This window comes from Hirundo rustica, chromosome 10 (genome assembly GCF_015227805.2).
Source record: "Hirundo rustica isolate bHirRus1 chromosome 10, bHirRus1.pri.v3, whole genome shotgun sequence".
Taxonomy (NCBI): Eukaryota; Metazoa; Chordata; class Aves; order Passeriformes; family Hirundinidae; genus Hirundo; species Hirundo rustica.
In genome coordinates, this window is record NC_053459.1 from 11,594,747 (window position 1) to 11,612,957 (window position 18,211).

Sequence of the window (18,211 nt, forward strand, 5' to 3'; positions counted from 1 at the left end):
TCCTCCTTGCCACTTCATCACGTGGCATGTAATACTGCACAGAAGAGAATCAGGAACAATGTGAAGAAAAGAAAAAAATACCTGAAAATACAGGAAGGTCAGATGTTCCCTAAAATATCTTCATTGAATAAAGTGGGATCTCCCTCAGGTGATAAATAATTATAGAACTACATTGTGATTTCATCAGCTGCTAATTAAGAAAAATAAAACAGGCCAGAAAAAAGTGTTCGAGAGTTCAAGGTTGTTTTTAAGAGGGAAAGAAAGTTATTTTTCCTGAGATTATAATTATGCAGAGAAAGGTAGGTCAGTACAGTGTTAGAAAACTTGGACCTTTCAGAGAAGTGGATTGAATCAAACAGTTTCTGTTCTCACACAACTTTATGGCTATATAGTTTTCCTAAAAGCTTTGGAAGAAAGCCAAAACATCAGAGGTGTAACTTACCCCCAATATGTGCTTGAACTAGAACCAGATGTGGAAGCCCATGCATGGCACCAGACACCCACATCTTCTCTTGGCAAGTTGGCAGAACCTGCTTAGGCTTCCTCACAAAAGACCTCCTCACACAGGAAGAATAAAGATAAAAACAGCTGGGGAAGTTTGGGATGTGACTGTGCCAAGCCACGTGACTTTGCCAAATCAAACCACGCATGAAGCAGGGAAGGTTTGCAGGCAATTAAGGCAAAGCAAAGACACACCAGAGCAGGAAGGACTAGCAGAGGCAGCCAATTTTGGCAGTTTTGAAACAAATATGCGGAGATCTTCTAGATAATAGTTTCAAAAACAAACGTACGTATTTTTCAGATGTGTTAAAACAGTGATCAGTACATTAAAAGAACAAAGAGGAGTCTTTTGTACATCTTCCTGTCTAGAGGAATCTTTCTTCATGGAATTTGTTCCCGACAATATTTGCAAATTTTTAGATATTTAAGGTTCCTGAAACGGTGACTTGGCAAAAATATAGATATTAAGCTTTCTATTTATATAGAACATTATATAACAGCTAAAAAAAAGAAAAAAAAAGAAGATACTGGTAGTTGAATTGCTGCCCAAGTGGCCAGCATTTGAACCTTCATTATGGATACCCAAAATTTTATTCTCCTTGGCAATAAAGCAGATTATGGTTTTTATTCCACTTATAGTCTAGTTGCATCACTGCTACTAGTATTACTGCTTTTAATTCTAGAAAAAGGTCTAGTAGTTGTATTTAGAATCTAGTTTCTATCTGGGCTTACACTCCTGTTTCTTTTTCTCTGTGTCATGGCTTCTTTTCCTCCTCTGTTTTCTGACCTTACTTTGTTCCTTTGTAGGCTTTTCCAGAGTTTCTAAAATACTGGAGCATTTTATCTTGGTTACTTTAAACTAAGCTAACACTTACTGTTGTTGCATATGAGCTTTTATTGCTTTTACACCGGTAACTATTTTCAGTTTTCTTCTGTGCCCAAGCCTGAAAGGTCCACTCCTTCCTCCTTCTCTCTCTCCCAACCCACCCTCCTTAGGAAATCTGCTCTACCTCCTCAGGGAGCCTTGGAAACTGCCTATCCTGGTGATGCCATTCTTGCCCTGAAATTCCACCACCTGTGCCATAAAAGGACCTGGTATCTCACCCACCTGGATGGGGTTGAACTCAGTTTCCCTGGTGCCCAGGAAAAACCTTGCCAGTCCCTGCTGCTGTCCAGAGGTGCTGGACACCCTGCATCCTTCTCACCCTGCTCACAACTTGCTCACTACAGGGCCCCAGTCACTTTGACTCATAGAAAGGAGATGTGATATGATAGTTTTGACAATGATTAAGGACCTAATGGGCCTGCAGGCAGAGCAATTTCAAGTCTAACATCATCTCTGATCTGATGTGGAACTTCTCTGCCCCGGTGCCTCTGAGAAATGGTGTGCACTGTCACCTGTACAAGTATCTTAGCTTCTCATTACCTTGTTCTAACCTGCTTTTATCTTGACAGAAAGAAATCCTGATGAACAGCAACATGGGCTTAAAATCTATGTAAAAGAAAACTAAGGCTTTAACAGTAAAATTTGTTCACATATCTCTGAGGCTTGGCATAGAAATATTTCATTCTCAAGTGACTGCTATTGCTTCTAATTGCCTAATTTTCATAAATCTATTTGGAAATATCACAGTCACAGTGACAACTCTTTCCTGTCCCAGATCCTTGAGAGGAATGAAGCACATCAACAGAAAACAGATGGCTGATAGTGGGTTGTCTGTGACAGCATGTGCTGTGTTCTGTGTTATCCCTCTGACTTACTTATGAGCTGATCATATCAAAAGGCACATCATTTTCACATTTCTGTGCCTGCAACACAGAAATTCTGATATCCTTCCTCATTTGGATATCAGAACTCTAATCCAACTCCCTGTTTAATTTCCATTCTTTTTAAACCTTGCATGAAGAGGAAAGGCCTGTGTGTATCTAGAGCACACACTCTGTCCTCCCAGTTAGGGAGATTTTAGTGGCTTCAGCAACTGGGAAGATGCACATAGTGCTAAGAAAGTAGAAACAAAGAATCGACTACCAAGGAAGAGATAAATACATTTATTGTCCTAATACAAAGGGCTGGACTTCTCCCCTCCCTGGCATCTCTCTGTAATCGCTTATGCAAAGTAGAACTTACAAGGTAGAACAGTACTGTAAAAAATAGGCCTTTCATCTGCAAAGAAAACATGACTGTAAAAGTTACAACCCATCAACCCTCCGAGTTAACAAGAAGCAATGAACAAGTTAAAAATTCTTCAGTGAATATCTGGGAGGAAAAATGAAATCGTTTTCTATGTTATTTGAACCAAATCTGCTGCATGGTGCTGATTGTGCCATAAGGGGAGCTAGATGTGCTGTATGTGTTAAGACTCTTGCTAATGTTGGTTCATGAGCCTGAGCAATCTTTTTGGCTCCCTAACCCTAACACCCAAGTTGGGGGCTATTGTCCACTCCCAGCTCTTGCACTAGTAGGTTTACATTCTCCTTCTTCATTATTCACCTTCGTGTTACCTTTCAATTCTTTACTTGTGAGCCACCCATCTCCAAAGTTACTTAAAGAGCTGAAAAATATTTATCAGAAACATTTACACAACCTTCCCTTTATGTGACAGTTCTTCCCATTAGTGCAGGGTGATGAGACCCTGAAATAAGGATTTTCTGTGAAAATGATATATCTCTCTTGAGCCAAATATTGAATTAATGTGCAATTGCAAGTGTTCTTTCAGCATAAGCAAGAGTTTAATGTGCTCCTGGAGGCCTAATTTGATCCACGCCTCAGGTTTATTTGTACAAAAGTGGCAGAACGTGATATTATGGGACTTCATTTACTCTACAAACAGGGTACAAGGAATAAAACAGCAGAGCACATCCACGAGACACTGACTGATGTGTCCACAAGGGGTAGGGAAGGTACTGGAAAAATGGGTAGTCATAATTAACCACCCTTTTTCTATTAAAGCTTTTGGGATAACTCAAGGATGAGGTAACAAAGCCTTTCAATACCCTCATCATTCACAGGGACTTCACTCCTGCAAACAAATTGTACATTTATCTATGTCAGTTGAACTCCACCTGCCTGTTGATAAAATGATGTGGGCTGGTTACCTGCACGGTGCTAGAACACTGCAGCAGATTACCAGGAAATCACTGTCATTTACTGGCATCCTGCTCCAGAGGAGAAACTGCCTCAAATTTCCCTTACAGTGATGAGTATCTGAAGCAACTCCACGGATTCAGCGCAGTTGGTATAGATGTGCACTGGTGTTACAAAAAAAGCAGGATATGATCCAAACACTTCAAGGAAGGTTTTAAGCAGCTTGATTAGCCATGAAAAATCCCTTGCTCTTACGGACAACTAGCAGAGATTAAATGGAAACAGTTTCCACTAAATCTTGATTAAATTGTAATTTTCTTATAACGACACAGCCCATAATTTTGTTCAGGAGCAGTTTAAGAGCGAAACAACAGAAATTGATGTCTGTTTTATGCCAGACAACATACCCTTCATTTAGGCTTTGACTCATCCTCATAACACCGCAGGAGAACCCACTAGACCTGTGAGCACTATGAAATACCCAGGGATGAATAGCAGCATTTCCTTTGTAATAGCAGCTGCTTCTTATCCTCACAAATGCATAGTCCTACTCACCTCACCCTCCTCCAGGCTTTAAACCAACTTGTCCCTGAGATTTAGCTGGTTAAACAGTACTCCAATACACTGTAATCTTCTCTGAAATCCCCTTGAATGAATGTGAACAAAGGAGTGAGGGGTAATATCACATTGCTCAGCTGATCAATGGAAGAACATATGCAGCAGGTTAATATTCAAAGGGCTCTTTTCTTCTGTGACCTCTGCTTATGAAAATCTGCAGTGCTCAGGGGTGGTGCACACGCTGTCTTTTCACAGACAGCATTCCAAGTGGTGAGGTGTCTGTGCACAGCTCCGTGCTCACAGGGACAGCCAGAGGAAGCTCTAAGTGCCCAGTCCTCCTCACCTCGAGGGAGGCAGACTGTCCTCCCTCTGCTTCTCTCCTCTGGTCAGGGGCACAGAGAAGGACCCCGCTGTCACCACGGGTCTGCCCAGCCTCAGCTTCCCATGGAACTGCTTCAAGTGTGACAGGGGGTGTAAAGCTTACCTAGCAATGTTGAGGAAGGACAGAATTGGGAGTGTGCTGCTGGGAATATGCTACAAAGAATGGAAAGGTTAAGTGAGAAAGCAGGAGAAAGAAAAATAGCTTTGTGATTTCTACCAGATGTCAGTTTTATATTCTACCAGATCTCCTTATAAAAATATAATGTACTAATTACATGCCTTCACAGATTTTTCTCAGGCACGAGGTGTAACTTTGTTTTTTTCCTCTGTTTTTCCTGGTATCTCCCGGAAATAAATTGTCTCTGACACAAAAGTAATCTAATGAAGTCAGACTACACAATAATCTTTGTTTGCAACAAACCTAGAGCTTAGTAAGTCTTTGTCTTTTAATAGATTTTTATGCTACTGTTTGTGTTTAAATTATTATACCCTAGACACAGCTAAGTGTGCTGCTAGAGGGTGCAGGTAATCCCTGCAGCAGGTGGATGAGCCACTGCCAGTTCTATGGGGCTGTGCCAAATTTCTGGCCTCCCAATAGCCTTGGGCTTTTTCACTTCCAGAATGTTTTCTGTCAGATTAAGAGAGGAGCCCCTGGTCTACTGCCTTCACTGAACTTCAGCATCTTTAGGAACTTCTGAAAAGAGCAGTGCACTGAGGGGGCTGATGGTGAATGTAATTCATAAAGATAAGGTACACTGAATCCCACAAAAATTAGAGTGGAAGGAGAATGAAAGTATGTCTAAAGTTTTTTCTGTTTCAGTGTTCTCCCTTACTCTGCCCAAGACTCTCTAATGTATAACAAATAAGAAGAAATGTGATCCATGGTATGTGGTATATCATCATTGTATAGTCTGTGCATGCAAAACAGATTCTTTCACAGTCAGAAGGGAGTTAAATGAGAAAAATCTACAGTTCATGTAGCTTTTTAATATCTGGAGTACAATTTGTCTATCTCCTACCCAGATTCTTAGAGAGATTTAAAAAAAATTAATGTTCCAAGAAATATTGTCAGTAGATACAAACAAAAGGGTTCACATGATTTCTAATGTGCTCAGACCATATTTTCCATGACCCCACCTCAGTCCTGTCTTGGAAGACCCTAACCTCAAAGCTGGTGCCAAACATGCCTCTTTAGCCACTTTTTACTCAGGAAAGCAGTTCCTTCTCTCAGGTAACACAGCACAGTGCAAGGGATGTGAAGGGCAGGACAGTTTGCTTGGAACTCTTGTGTTAGCACTGCAAGCTGCCTGCGGAGTTTTCCTTTGCATTCGTCATTAGCACTCCTCAAGGATGGCTCACAGCATTTTCCCCCCACTGAAGACACGCCCTGTGTTCTCAGTTGTCTGTTTCTGTGCTGCAGCTGAGAATATAGCTGCTGTGGAAATGGGATTTTCAGAGCTCCACACCCCTATTGATTTTTCCGTGTGCCCACCAAACAGCTGATAATTTTTGCTTCTCCCTAATCTGGATTTGAGATGAGCCAGTAATCTAAAGAAGAAAATCTTTTTAATCTCCTGAGCTGTTGAATCCCACCTACATTTCATTATTGAAAATATTTTCTATATTTTTTCTTTTAAAAAATGGAACAACTAGGAAAAAATGACTTGGGCATTGTCTGAATGAAATGCTATACTGCCTGATAACAAAGCTCTCTCACAAATATTAGTTCCGCTTCCATTGCTTTATAATAAATGGTTGCAGCTGTTGCCATGGCAATCTTAATTTTTAAAAATGTCTCTAACCAAAGACAAGAAATGCAGCTGTTGTTATGAGAAAGTCTAAAATAAATCCAGATGCGAATTGTATGATCTAGTGTTGGCAGTAATAATGTCAGAAACAAAACATATTACATGTTTTGTTTTCTTGATATACTGGAGCTGAGGATGGGGATTTAGGGATATTCTGAAACGTAAGTCTCTATTCCTGATCCAAATATAGCAAATAAACAGAATGAAATTTCACCTTAGGGAAATGCACTTCATTTGCTAGAAAAGCTGGTCAGCCTTGCATAGAGAATGGCAGTTAATATTCCTGTAGGAGAAAGGTGGGCCTCAAGCTCTCCTCTACCTTTCTGCTAATACGCTAATATTTTTAATTTTTTTTTACAGCCTATAAAAAGAAAAATCCCAGCCGTGGTAGAAATCTTAGAATTGCAATATTACCTATTGTTTACTACCTTATCACTCTACAGCCTGAAGTTCTTTAACCTGTTATACCTTTAATGTTAGAACATTAAAGCAAAATTACTGGACTGCTCTACAAAGAAAGCATAATCCAACAAGTCCCAGTACACGTACTAATAGTCATCCCCTGGAAAAATCCACCGTGCTGGGAAGCTGAATAGTCCATGTAAGTCTTTTTTGGGAAAAAAAATATTTAAAGGTAGAATTTCTGAGAAGATGATAGAAGGATATGTCCGGACTTCTTCGAAAGCGAACTTTCCCTCTGGTAAATGCTGACTGGAAAGCAATAGCTCCAAGCACGAGCAGAGAGTGTTTGGAGGCAGCCTGTGCAGCCTGACAGGGAATGGACCGGGGCAGGGTGGCAGATGGGCTGAGAGGTGGCTTTGCGTCTGTCCTGTACCTCTTCTCCTTGCCTTGGAACGGCGAAGGCTGCTCTGCCTGAAGCCCTTCTGAGCTCTAGCTGGCTCTCCACAGCCTCAGGGGTTCACTTCAGCAGCTTGGGGCTGCTGAGGACAGAGATAGGGCTGCTGAACCTCGTGGAAATTGGTTTGTTCAAGCGTTCAGTCAGAGCTGATTACAGCACCTGCCAATACCTCTTGGCAATCTGGAGAATTACTGAACTCCAGTCATGGTAAAATTAAACAAAGAGAGGGAATCACCACTTGGGCAGGGCAGCTGATGTGGGTAGAATTTCAGTCCCAAATTCCAAGGCAATCAAACCAGTAAAACATTCTTTTTATCTCTAAGGATTACAGCAAGAAGAGAAAACAAGAAAACACACACAAATACACACTCAAACGCTCATTCTGTTTCTCCAGCTTCCATCCTTGGGGATATTTTACTCAAAATAGTTGGAAGTCTGTATTTCTTTATCCTTTCTACAGGAGTTTTGAATGATAAGTCACCTTTAAGCCTTGCTACTTAAATACATGCCACTTGAAGGAAATCTATAAGTTAATGGGAATCTTGAAAATAACCTGGATAATAAAATCCTACCCAACCCAATTTCCTAAATATAAATCACTTGATCAAAGTGACCTAACACCAAAGATACTGGATGAGAGTTTTTGCTTTGATAAGAATGATTTATTTGCAAGTACACATGCTAAGGCTTTTGGACACACAGCTGCCAGCTGATTGTGAATCATTCCTCAGTGCTAAGATTGAAAGAGTTAAGGAACATCTTCCTTTGTTAAAATTAAGGCACATGCTATTGGCCTATCCAATGCACTGCGAAAAACCTCACAGAAATGACAGGCAGCCAAACAGATCATTTTTCTTTCTGCCTTTGTAAAAACTCCATTGATTTATGGATAAACATGTAGTATAACACATTAATTTCCACCACTTAATTTAAAAATAAATACTTTCCCTAGTCAGGAAGTTCTATGAGGCTTAAACACAGCTATTAATAAGAGGTAAATAATTCTGCCTAGCTTCATTACCCTCATAATTACTAGAACGTAGGAGTCTTGCCTTAGAAACTTTTGCATTCATTTCATTCTAACAATGCACAATGAAAACACTCTCCAAGCTACGGACTAAGTCCTGCTAACACTAGAAATAGAATGTAAAACTGTGAACCTCCTATAATGAGAGTTTAGAAATACCTTTCACCTTACTCTCTAGGAATAAAAATACTGTGTTAAAGATGTACCCTGTTAAATGGGTCAGGAGGCTGAAATTTTCTTCAGAAATATTTTCATCTAGCTGGAACCTTCTCCCAGTGTCTGAGGCAGGGAACAGCAGCCTGCCAGGCACTCCATTATTCTCCTTTCTCTCTCTATCACTTCTGGCTGTGCTTGCGACAGATCAGCAGAACAAGGTGGAAAGAAAAACTTTGATTTATTTTAAGCGAAAATAAAGTACACATTCAGTGAATGGGGATACAAAATTAAAATGCTTTAAAGTCTAAAAGCTATATCACTTTTGTGAGATTTTGTAATGGAGAAATTACTAAGGGAAAAATGCAAATATCAGTTTATTCAGTGTATTGTCGGGATACTACTTTGTTCAAAGTTTTAATCATATTTAAACCTTCCTTTTCAAAATCCAAATTCTAATGTCACTACCACTCCCCGGAAATGTGCTGAAATTTCATTAGGAATTCAAATAACATACACATACACACATTACATTCAGAATATGTAGATCATTATAATTAGCAATTAGTCAGGGAACATCAAAGTTCCAGATGCATTAAGAGCAAACTGATAAAAGGACTGGATCTCTTTCCTTGGTGCGATGGTCTTCACAGGGAATGTTCACAAGTCCCATTGCCCTGACCACAGTAGAAATGAACCAGCTCAGTCACACTGAGCTCTCTCAGGGCCACTTGCACAACTGCTGCCCTGAGTGGTTTTTGTCTCTGTCACGACTCGTGACTTTGCCAGAATGTCACCATTGAGACTACATTGCCATGTTGCATTTGCAGTTTCCATGAAGATTTTTCTCCCTCTCGCTCTGTTTTTTTTCCCCTCTAAATTGGCATTCTGCAGAGCTATTAGAGAGAGAATACCTCTGTGCTTGTTTTGGACAGAAACATAATTACAAAGCTTTCTCACTGTACCACTTTGAAATTCAGACTTGTCATTTCCAAGGGGAGGAAAGAGGAAATTACCCATCTGTTTCCTACATATCTTTCACCCTTGTGAAAATGTGACAAAATTATGCAAATTTTTAAAGGTTTCTGAAATGTTTAGTTCACAAGTCTCAGTGGAGATCTGACGAACTTCATCAACTAAAAATTTTCCAAGATCTCATTTTTTTTGGCATGTACCACCTAAAACTTAATTTTTTTTTTTCCCTCTGGAACTGATAGTCCCCAGACTTAGCCAGCTGCCCTCCCCAGAGCTGTGACCATCACATCACCCCTCTTGTCCTCATTACCTTCTGTTTGTCACCATGTGATAAGAAGAATAGTGAAGAGGTGCTTGCACCAGAAATGAAGTCAGAGTCTCTCTTGACTTTAGGGTATGAAGGACGTTGGAGTTTACAGTCCCAGATTATCTCTAGAAATAATTTCTTCTCTCAGATGGGACACCTAGGGACTGGTGGGTGCCACAGAAGTGGTGGAGCTGGTCATGCAGTTCAGACAGTGGGTAGAGAGAGATGGAGACAGTGACCATTGTCTTGTGAAAAGAAAAAGGAGAGAGAAAGAGCAAGACCAATACAAGAGCAAGTGGAAAAAAAGAGAGTGGAGCTCTGTAACCATTGGAGTAAATTCTAAGAACAGAAATTTGCTGAGTCTCATCATTTAAGTAGCTGTGAAATGCAGTAACTAGAGGTTTGCAGTCACTCCTGCTGTGCACTGAAGGAAGGCAGCTGATGTTGCTGTTATCAATTATTCTCTTTGCTCTAGTGACAAAAGAATGTCCGGAAACCATTAAAGCTTCTACTCCAAAAGGTGAAACACACACTGAAATGATGTCTTGGGTATGGAGAGTGGGGATGTTCTGTGTGTGAAAAAATAAACTTAAAAATTACATTTGATTCAAATGTTTACAAAAGGTACTTCTCAATTCCCACTTTGTAAGGTATGAAAATTTTTGGGCATTATGTAACTTCTGAGTATTTGATAACATTTGCATTATTTTGATGTGCTTTATGGACAGTTCCCCATGTACACAGATATATATACACATACACACACACACACACACATATATATATATAATTTGCACATATGTACATGCAAAACAATTTCATGGAGAGTTGTGGCAGTTCTAACAGCCTCAGTAGCTTAAGGACTTCAGCCTTAAAAGATCAAGGCTTGCAGGAGGAAGGAGTTTACCTGATATTGTTTGTAAAAAAAAAAATATAAATGCTTAGAGCAGGTCAGAATGATGAAATTCAAATCGAGCTGATGCACAGAGCATCTGGAGGGGTTCACAGAGGGATCACAAGAGACATGTCTTTCCTGGTGTTCCTGGGTAGCCACTGGAAATAGTCCATTCTCCCACAATAGGACTGGGTTTTTTATTCATGTAATCATAACCTGATATGCAAGGAACAACAGAATTTTTAGAAAGTATCCTGTTGCAACAAACTCTGTGTCTCTCTGAGATATCTGTGCTCTCCAGGACTGTATTTCTGGGGATTGGGCAGTGAATAGGAATTGGTGGCTACTCTGCAGGTGAAATGGCAGAAAGGGCTCCCTCACCTTTCTGACACCCACACCTCCTCTGTCTTCTCTGCCAGGAGACATGATATGTATGTTGATTTGTTGCAAGAGCCAGACAGACTCTTACTTACAGTATTTCATCCAGAGAGGATGAAATGAGCTTTCTTTTGGAACATTTCAAGGGAAATAATATCAATACTATCATTTTAAACTAAAAGGGAGTTCTCTGTAAGTAGAATTAGACTCTTTATGTAATTATCTTCCTCTCAGGAAAAATCTGTCTAATTCACTAGAGAAAGGTTATTTGGACAAGAAAAAACATCTGGAAGAGCTCAAAAATCAGGCTGACTTGTACCAGGGTGTCCTTCAGTTCTGAAGAGTTCCCAACAGAAATCTTTGAAATGAAGAAGCTTTGATGCCAGTTCGGTCATTTGCAGGGAAAGTGTAGCTAAACAATTGCCACTTAGGTGTGATTTGCAAGGACTGCAAGCAGCGCTCTTAATTCCAAACTTAAAACTTATCTGTGTGTTTATGGATAAGTGGACAGAGATACCTGCAGCTACTCTGATTTGATCGGGTCTGACAAGCACAGACATTCCCAGCTGATTTGAGCTAAGGGCAATCCCTCAGGGCAATCTCCATAACGCTGCTCACTGAAATCTACTCTAGTTTAGCGCTCTGCAACTGAAGGCTGCCTGTTCAAATAAATTGCATAGACAAACCAGTGCCAATCAGAGAACTGTGGTGGGCTGATCCTGCCTGCATGACAGGTGTCCACCCAGCCACTCTGTCACTCCCTCCTCTGCAGGATGGGGTGGGGGGAAGAAAATAAGATGGAAAAAAGCTCAGAGATGAAGATAGAGGCACATTAATAAAGAAGAAGCTGTGTGTGAAAGCAAAGGAAAACAAAAGTTTTATTCTCTGGTTCTGATTGGTGGGTGATGCCCAGCCAGGTACATGGAGCAGTTGCTCCAGAAGATAACATGCAGTAACATTTATCTGCCCCTTCCTCCTTTCTCTTAGCTTTCATTGCTGAGCACACACACATGGTATGGAATATCCCTTTGGTCAGCTTGGGTCAGTTGTCCTGGCTGTGTCCTCTCCCAAGTCTTTGTCCATCTCTTACCATTGGGATGCTGGAGAGACAGCGCTGCTGCGGGGCCAGCGCTGCCCAGCTGAGCTACCAGCGCCCTCCCAGCCCCAGGGAAAAGCACAGCTCTGAGAGGGCTGCTGGGGGAAACCAGCTCCAGCTCAGACACACCCAGCACCACAGAGAGTAAGACCTTTAGCATATATTAACTAGATCTTAAGTAAATATGGCTCTAATATTGGAAAAATGAATATGAGAATTACCTCCTGAAAATATTCTCTTCTGAGTGTCCATTTTCATACTGGAATTTTGGCTTAACAAGAATTACAGAAATTAAACAGCATTTTTTCCTCCGATTTAAGCATAACACTGGTCTATACAGAAAAGCTCATGGAGGAAAAAAGAAAGAAAGTTTTATTAAGCAAGGACACAAACATTTTATGTGGGATTTCCTCTATTCTGGGAAAGAAGCGCTTTTAAAGTTCCTGCTAATAGCAAGTTTGGTTAGTTTCCCAGTGCTCACATCTCCTGTTCCAGATGGTCAGTGACGTGAAACTCTAATTATCATCAACAAAATAAGCTGGGACTAAACCCTTCCTCAAAGGTAAAAAGAGCAGATGGACAACCATAATTTCATTATTATAGAAATAATAGATAAAAAGGACTCCTCATCTACCTTTTAAAATCACTCACTAACATGTTGCACAATTAACTCCTTGCTCTATTAATATATAAATTACTCTGAGTTTTGACTCTTTGAATGGCTGCTTGGTCTATAAGCCTTTCCAAAAATACTTGGAATAGTAGCCAAATTCATCTTGTCTGAGGGGAACCAGTAAGTGAAATTACTGGGCTGACCTTCCATCCAGCATTTCATTTGCTTTCAGGTTTTCAGGGGATTCTATTTTATTCTCCTCTGCAATGTAAGAGACATCCCTTCTCAGGAATCTTTGTGGGAATAAAATCACAAAAATCACTTTTCTGGAATGAGGCAAGGCCTGTATCCAGAGATCCAGTTTGTCATTTGTCCAGAATTGTGGCTCACAGACACTGAAATCCCTAAATATTTGTCAAGCATTCAAGGTCCTGCGTGTCAGTACCATGGAGCAGCTCTCCCTACGCCTGCTGGGTTCCAGACTTTGAGTTCTGATTTCTAGGTCAGGCTTTGCAAAGTCAACTCCTCATCTGAACCTGCTCAAACTGAGCTCATACAGACCTCAGCCCCCCCAGGGCTGCCCAACCAGTCAATGTAAAGACAGCTACAAAGAAAGGGCCTGGGAGCAACCCCTGGCAGAATCTCATTGCTTTCCTGCATTCAGATTCACTGCTTGATTGCAGTGTATCACTCTTTAGAACTGGCTGGCCTAACTCCTATTCTGTTGCCAGTTTTCTACAGTTCAGGAGTAGATTTTGATGAACTACTTAAGGATTTCAACATAGACATTCATAACACAACAATATAAAACTGCAAAATTGCATCAGAGAAAGTTAATCAGGTTTTCCTCTGCATCCCTATGAGTAAACAAGCTTTTCTTCCCTCTAAAGAGTCCTAGCTACAGGTTTATATATCACTGTCACGATCTGTAGTTACACAATGTGCCTTATCTTTGTTTCTTGCTTCTTTTTCCTAGCCATGCCTTCACAATGTCCATTTGCTGCTTTCACCAGCTCATTTTCTCACATCTTAATTTCACCCATCTCTTCTCACTTTCTAAATCTATTTTATTTAGAGGAAAATGTTGTATGTGTTGATGCTTTTTACCTTTTTACTTTTTACCTGTCTGATGGCACAGGTGATTTTGTTTTCCTCTTTCCTTCCTGGAAAGGCTCTGTGCACACTTTGTACATTAGTAGGCCAGAAGTGAGGCTTTTCTCTTTTTACAAAAGAATTACCCAGGCTGAAGAGTTCTAAGTGTTGGTACACTAAAGCTATTAGCTGTGCGTACATATGGGCCCACTTGTGGATAGAAATGGTTTTTTACACTATTTCTACGTACTGATATGCCTAGGATGTGTGAATAACATATTGTCTGCACTCAGATACATGTTGGAAATAAATAGAACTTAAATGAGTTTCATTTTCATCCCAGTGACTGAGATAGTATTGTAAAACACACTAAGAAATTGCATGAATACGGGGTTTAAAAGTGGCTAAAAATATAAGGGCTACAGAGAAAGCAGAATTCTTTTTTTTCCTTATGTGATGACTCAAGACTTTTTGCCATTTGCTGATAGTGCCTAACAAATCTCAGCATGAGAAAGGGGATTCAGAATTCCTCATGTTCTTAGACTGAACAAACTCCCAGTTACCCACAGGTGGGGAGGAAACTGAAACAAAGGATTAGGTAAGACAGAAGTCTTTGATTCTTAATTGATACACATGAAACAAAAGATTTTGACACAGTACATATGGAAACCCATGATGTCACTTTTAAGGGCCTCTTTCTGAATATAACTGCAGTTTGTGGGAAGGATATGATGTGAGAACACTCAGATGTCTTTCCTCTTTTGAATTTGTTATTCAATGTGCTCAGGGATCAAAGTATGGCAAAAACTATACAGAATAATGATTTTAAAATGGAAAGGCAAAGGATCCAAATTAGAGACAGTCCATGACAAAAGAAAAAAAAAATAATCACAAAGGGAGCTTCACATCTACTGAGATGTGCATCAAGAAAACTCCCATCATACTTTCAAAGCCAATATTATTCCCGCAGCTCCCAGCTCCCAACTTAATTAATCAGCAGCATGGTTTTAATTTCTGTTCTTGTCCTTTGCAGAACAGCTGATTTTAATACACAATGAATAATGATTAGAAATTGTGAAAAGTAGGGATGTAACAGTTGCAGAGAATGGACATTTACCTCGCCGGGCCAATGACCTCATGAAATAGAGACTGAATATTTGTAACTGCATTTGATGTTTGTCAGATGTCTGTTTCTTCAGACTCTGATTACATTTCTCTCTTGTGCATGCTACCTTCAAGTTCAATGACATAATAACAGAATTAACCCCCCTAAATTAATAACAATACAGGTAAACAAGGTCCTAGAACCAGAAAGGTTTAAAGATTCTTATTAATTTTCAAGTTGAGGTCCATTATATCAAAAGTTTCTTATATTTTGAAAATATCTAAACTGTACTAAAATTAGTAATACGATGACTGTGCTTACCAGTAAGAATCACCAGTAGGGCAGAAAGAATTCTCTTGTCTGCCTAAGATAATTATGGGAATCACTGTCTGAGAAAAGACAACCTTAGAGGGTGCTCAGCACAAACTGAGCTGAACTCTGGCTTCTGAGTTATTTCCCCTGGAAATTGATACTGTTTTTCAATAAATTTGTTACCCTTTCAATAAATCAGTTATCTTTGCCATGTTATTTTAGAAAGTCCTATATAAGCTTCTGCCAAGAAAGAATGTTTTGAGCATGATATTAATTTGTATAAGGTACGTCTAGACTATGAAAATATTTTTCTAGAATGAAAGTATTTTTTGAGCGAAGAAGAGGTACTATGACCTGGGTTGGTATATGTTCATCCTGGAAATATTTAAGAGGAACCACGAAACTACTTTTATCAGGATTTTCCTCAGTCAGTATTCTGGAAAACAAAGTATGAAGGAAATATTTGCAGCATACTCCTATTGGTTTTTCTGGGTGACAGTAGACATGTTTAATAACCTAATAAGTATTGTCTCGTAAGGCTTTTCTATATTTTTTTCTTAAATACTTTGAATTCTTGATTATTTTCTGTGAGAATTCTCACAAGTTTTTATAAAAAAGAGAGTTTTATCCTAATAATGAAAAGTTGTGAGAAACTCTGGTAGTGCTTTCTATATGAGAAACTACTTGTTTCATCTCCAGAGCCCTTGTTTAGAGAGGCCCCTGTGTGTGTGAGCTCTCCCAGATGCACAGCAGCTTGTCAGCCTTCCTGCAGCCACTGCTGTCACTTTGAGTCACAGTGATCCCTGCTGCATGGATTATCTTAAAATAGCACACTATAAATGAAATCTTGCAATTAGCACAAACACCCAGGTGTTTGCTGGGGCAGGATGGCCAGAGGACTTGTGTCCTTGGTTAGTGTTTTTGAGGGCACTTGGCCACTGCGTGCACACACTCTTGCAGCAGCACAGCTCGTGTGACTTGCTAAATCCACAGAAAAATGCAGGGGTAGCTGCTCCTGCTGCTGTCCTGCTTAAACTAAACGATAACCAGCACAGGAAAAATAGAGGTTGGAGGAAGAAGCTGTAAGAAAAGAGGGAGATCAATCTAAGCCCTGGTTGGCAGACAGCCATACTGCCTTCACCTTGCCAAACTGCCACCTCCAGCCAGGAGGGCCTTCTTCCTTTTCTCTTCCCGCTCCCCTGCAGTGAGTCACTCCTGCAGACATTATCTTACTTATTCTGTTAGATAATGAAAGACAATCTGTATTTTCATATTCTATTTTTCCGGTTATCATTATGTAGTGTACTAAATTACTTACTACTGCTTTTCCAGATTTGCAAACATTATTCTCACACCTTTTTAAACAGACTTCTATTGCTGTGATTATGAACATGTTGTGTTTGCACACAAGAATGGTATGGGTAAAAAGAATAGCTCTTCTTTTGCAGTGACAGGAAAACCATTTTCTTAATTTAAACTCAGGTTGGTTTAGTAGGGTGTTAATGACTTGAAGCTGGCAATATTAACAGTATATCTTCACTTAAAATGCTATACTGGGTTGCAGAAATACTGTATTTGTGCAGAAGATGATTATTTAAGCCAGAGAGTAATGAAATGTGAAACTGATGAGGCTATGTATTCTCTTCAGTCTCTACAAATGACTACAGAAATCAAAGAATCAGTCACAGTGAATGTATAAAAAAACGATATCAATTTTCCAGTGACAAGAGATTCTGTAGTAAAGATTTTTAATCTCCCATGTAACAGCAGAGAAAACATGAGAAGTAGATAGGCTGAGGTGCACTGGGAAGAGCAGAGTTTAGAAACTCATGAATATGTACTGGAATACGGATGGAACTGGAATCTGATGGACTTTTAGATTTGTTCTGCAGTTGGGTTGTTCCTTTGGGAGATCTGTGTGCTTTGGCATCACGGTGACTGAAAACTGGAGAGACTTAAAACACACGGAGTTCCCGGGAGCTGCTTGGAGCCTTGCTGTTCCTCGTCTGGGAACCTTGCACTAACAGATGAAGAGTCTAAATGAGCTGAAAATGTCTAGGCTGCTATTAAACAATGCCGAGGGAGAGAGATAAAAATCTCAGACTTATTGCCACCTACACACTTCTTTCCAATTCTAATAGCTGCTTCAGTGCTTTTCTGTCGATTCTCTCTACCCAGCTGTCTGGTCTTTGCTTACTTTTCCTTTTGTCTGTTTTATTACCTGATGTACCAGACGCTCTCCCAAGTGACACATTCCAGCCCCAGTCCCTGGGTGCGACAGCCGTGCTGCATCTAATCCTGAACTGCTGTGCTCAGACACTTGGCAGGTTTGAAAACATTGCTCTTGCTCTGAAAACTGTGAGGAGGTTAGCGTGGGTGAAGGTTACGGGACTGATAATTTGGAGAATGATAAATTAAATAGGGATACAATTTCTTTTAGGTATTGTGAAACAAATTTGGTTTTCTTTTTTGCAACAACTATTATAAGTTGAAACTCCATGGGGTTTCTGACAAAATTATTGAGCTCATTTTTTTAAACTACTGTAAACTCTTTAAAAGTTTTTAGTTTTTTTTTTTTTTCTGAAAGGTAGGATAAAGCCTTGTTCAAGGACCCATGTTTTAAAGAGAAAGTTGGCACTGAATTACTGTGAAGCACCGTCAGACATCGTGGAGAGCTGAATTTGACTTTGTAGTTCTGTTACTTTTAAGATTATCTGAGAGGATTATTTGTATTTCTAGCAAAGCTTTGGGAAGCATATAATACATGTCGAGTGGAGTAGACTTGAGATCCCCTTAATCATGTACTTAGCATCTGTGTTTTTAGGACAGCACATACTTGTGTGATTTTGGCCCATCATTTGTGATCTGTTTGAGGATTCCTGAGAATGAAAAAGCTATATATAAATTTAAGATAATGTTATTAGCTGAAGCTCTGTCAGCTCCCGTAGACAGAAGTAGATAAAGAGATACTGTGTACCACTTTGTGGTTTTAATCTTGGAAAATAATAGATTGCAAAAAATAAAAATAACCTGTTTATTAGGCAATTTTATAGTTGCCCTGTGTCC

General features: G+C 39.8%; 1 protein-coding gene across 2 annotated transcripts in view; it reads right to left on the bottom strand.

Annotated features, from left to right (window-relative positions):
- The window catches only part of SLC9A9 (solute carrier family 9 member A9), a 176,419-nt gene that overhangs the window by 111,183 nt on the left and 47,025 nt on the right, over nt 1-18,211 (bottom strand). The gene's annotated exons all lie outside the window — the stretch shown is intronic.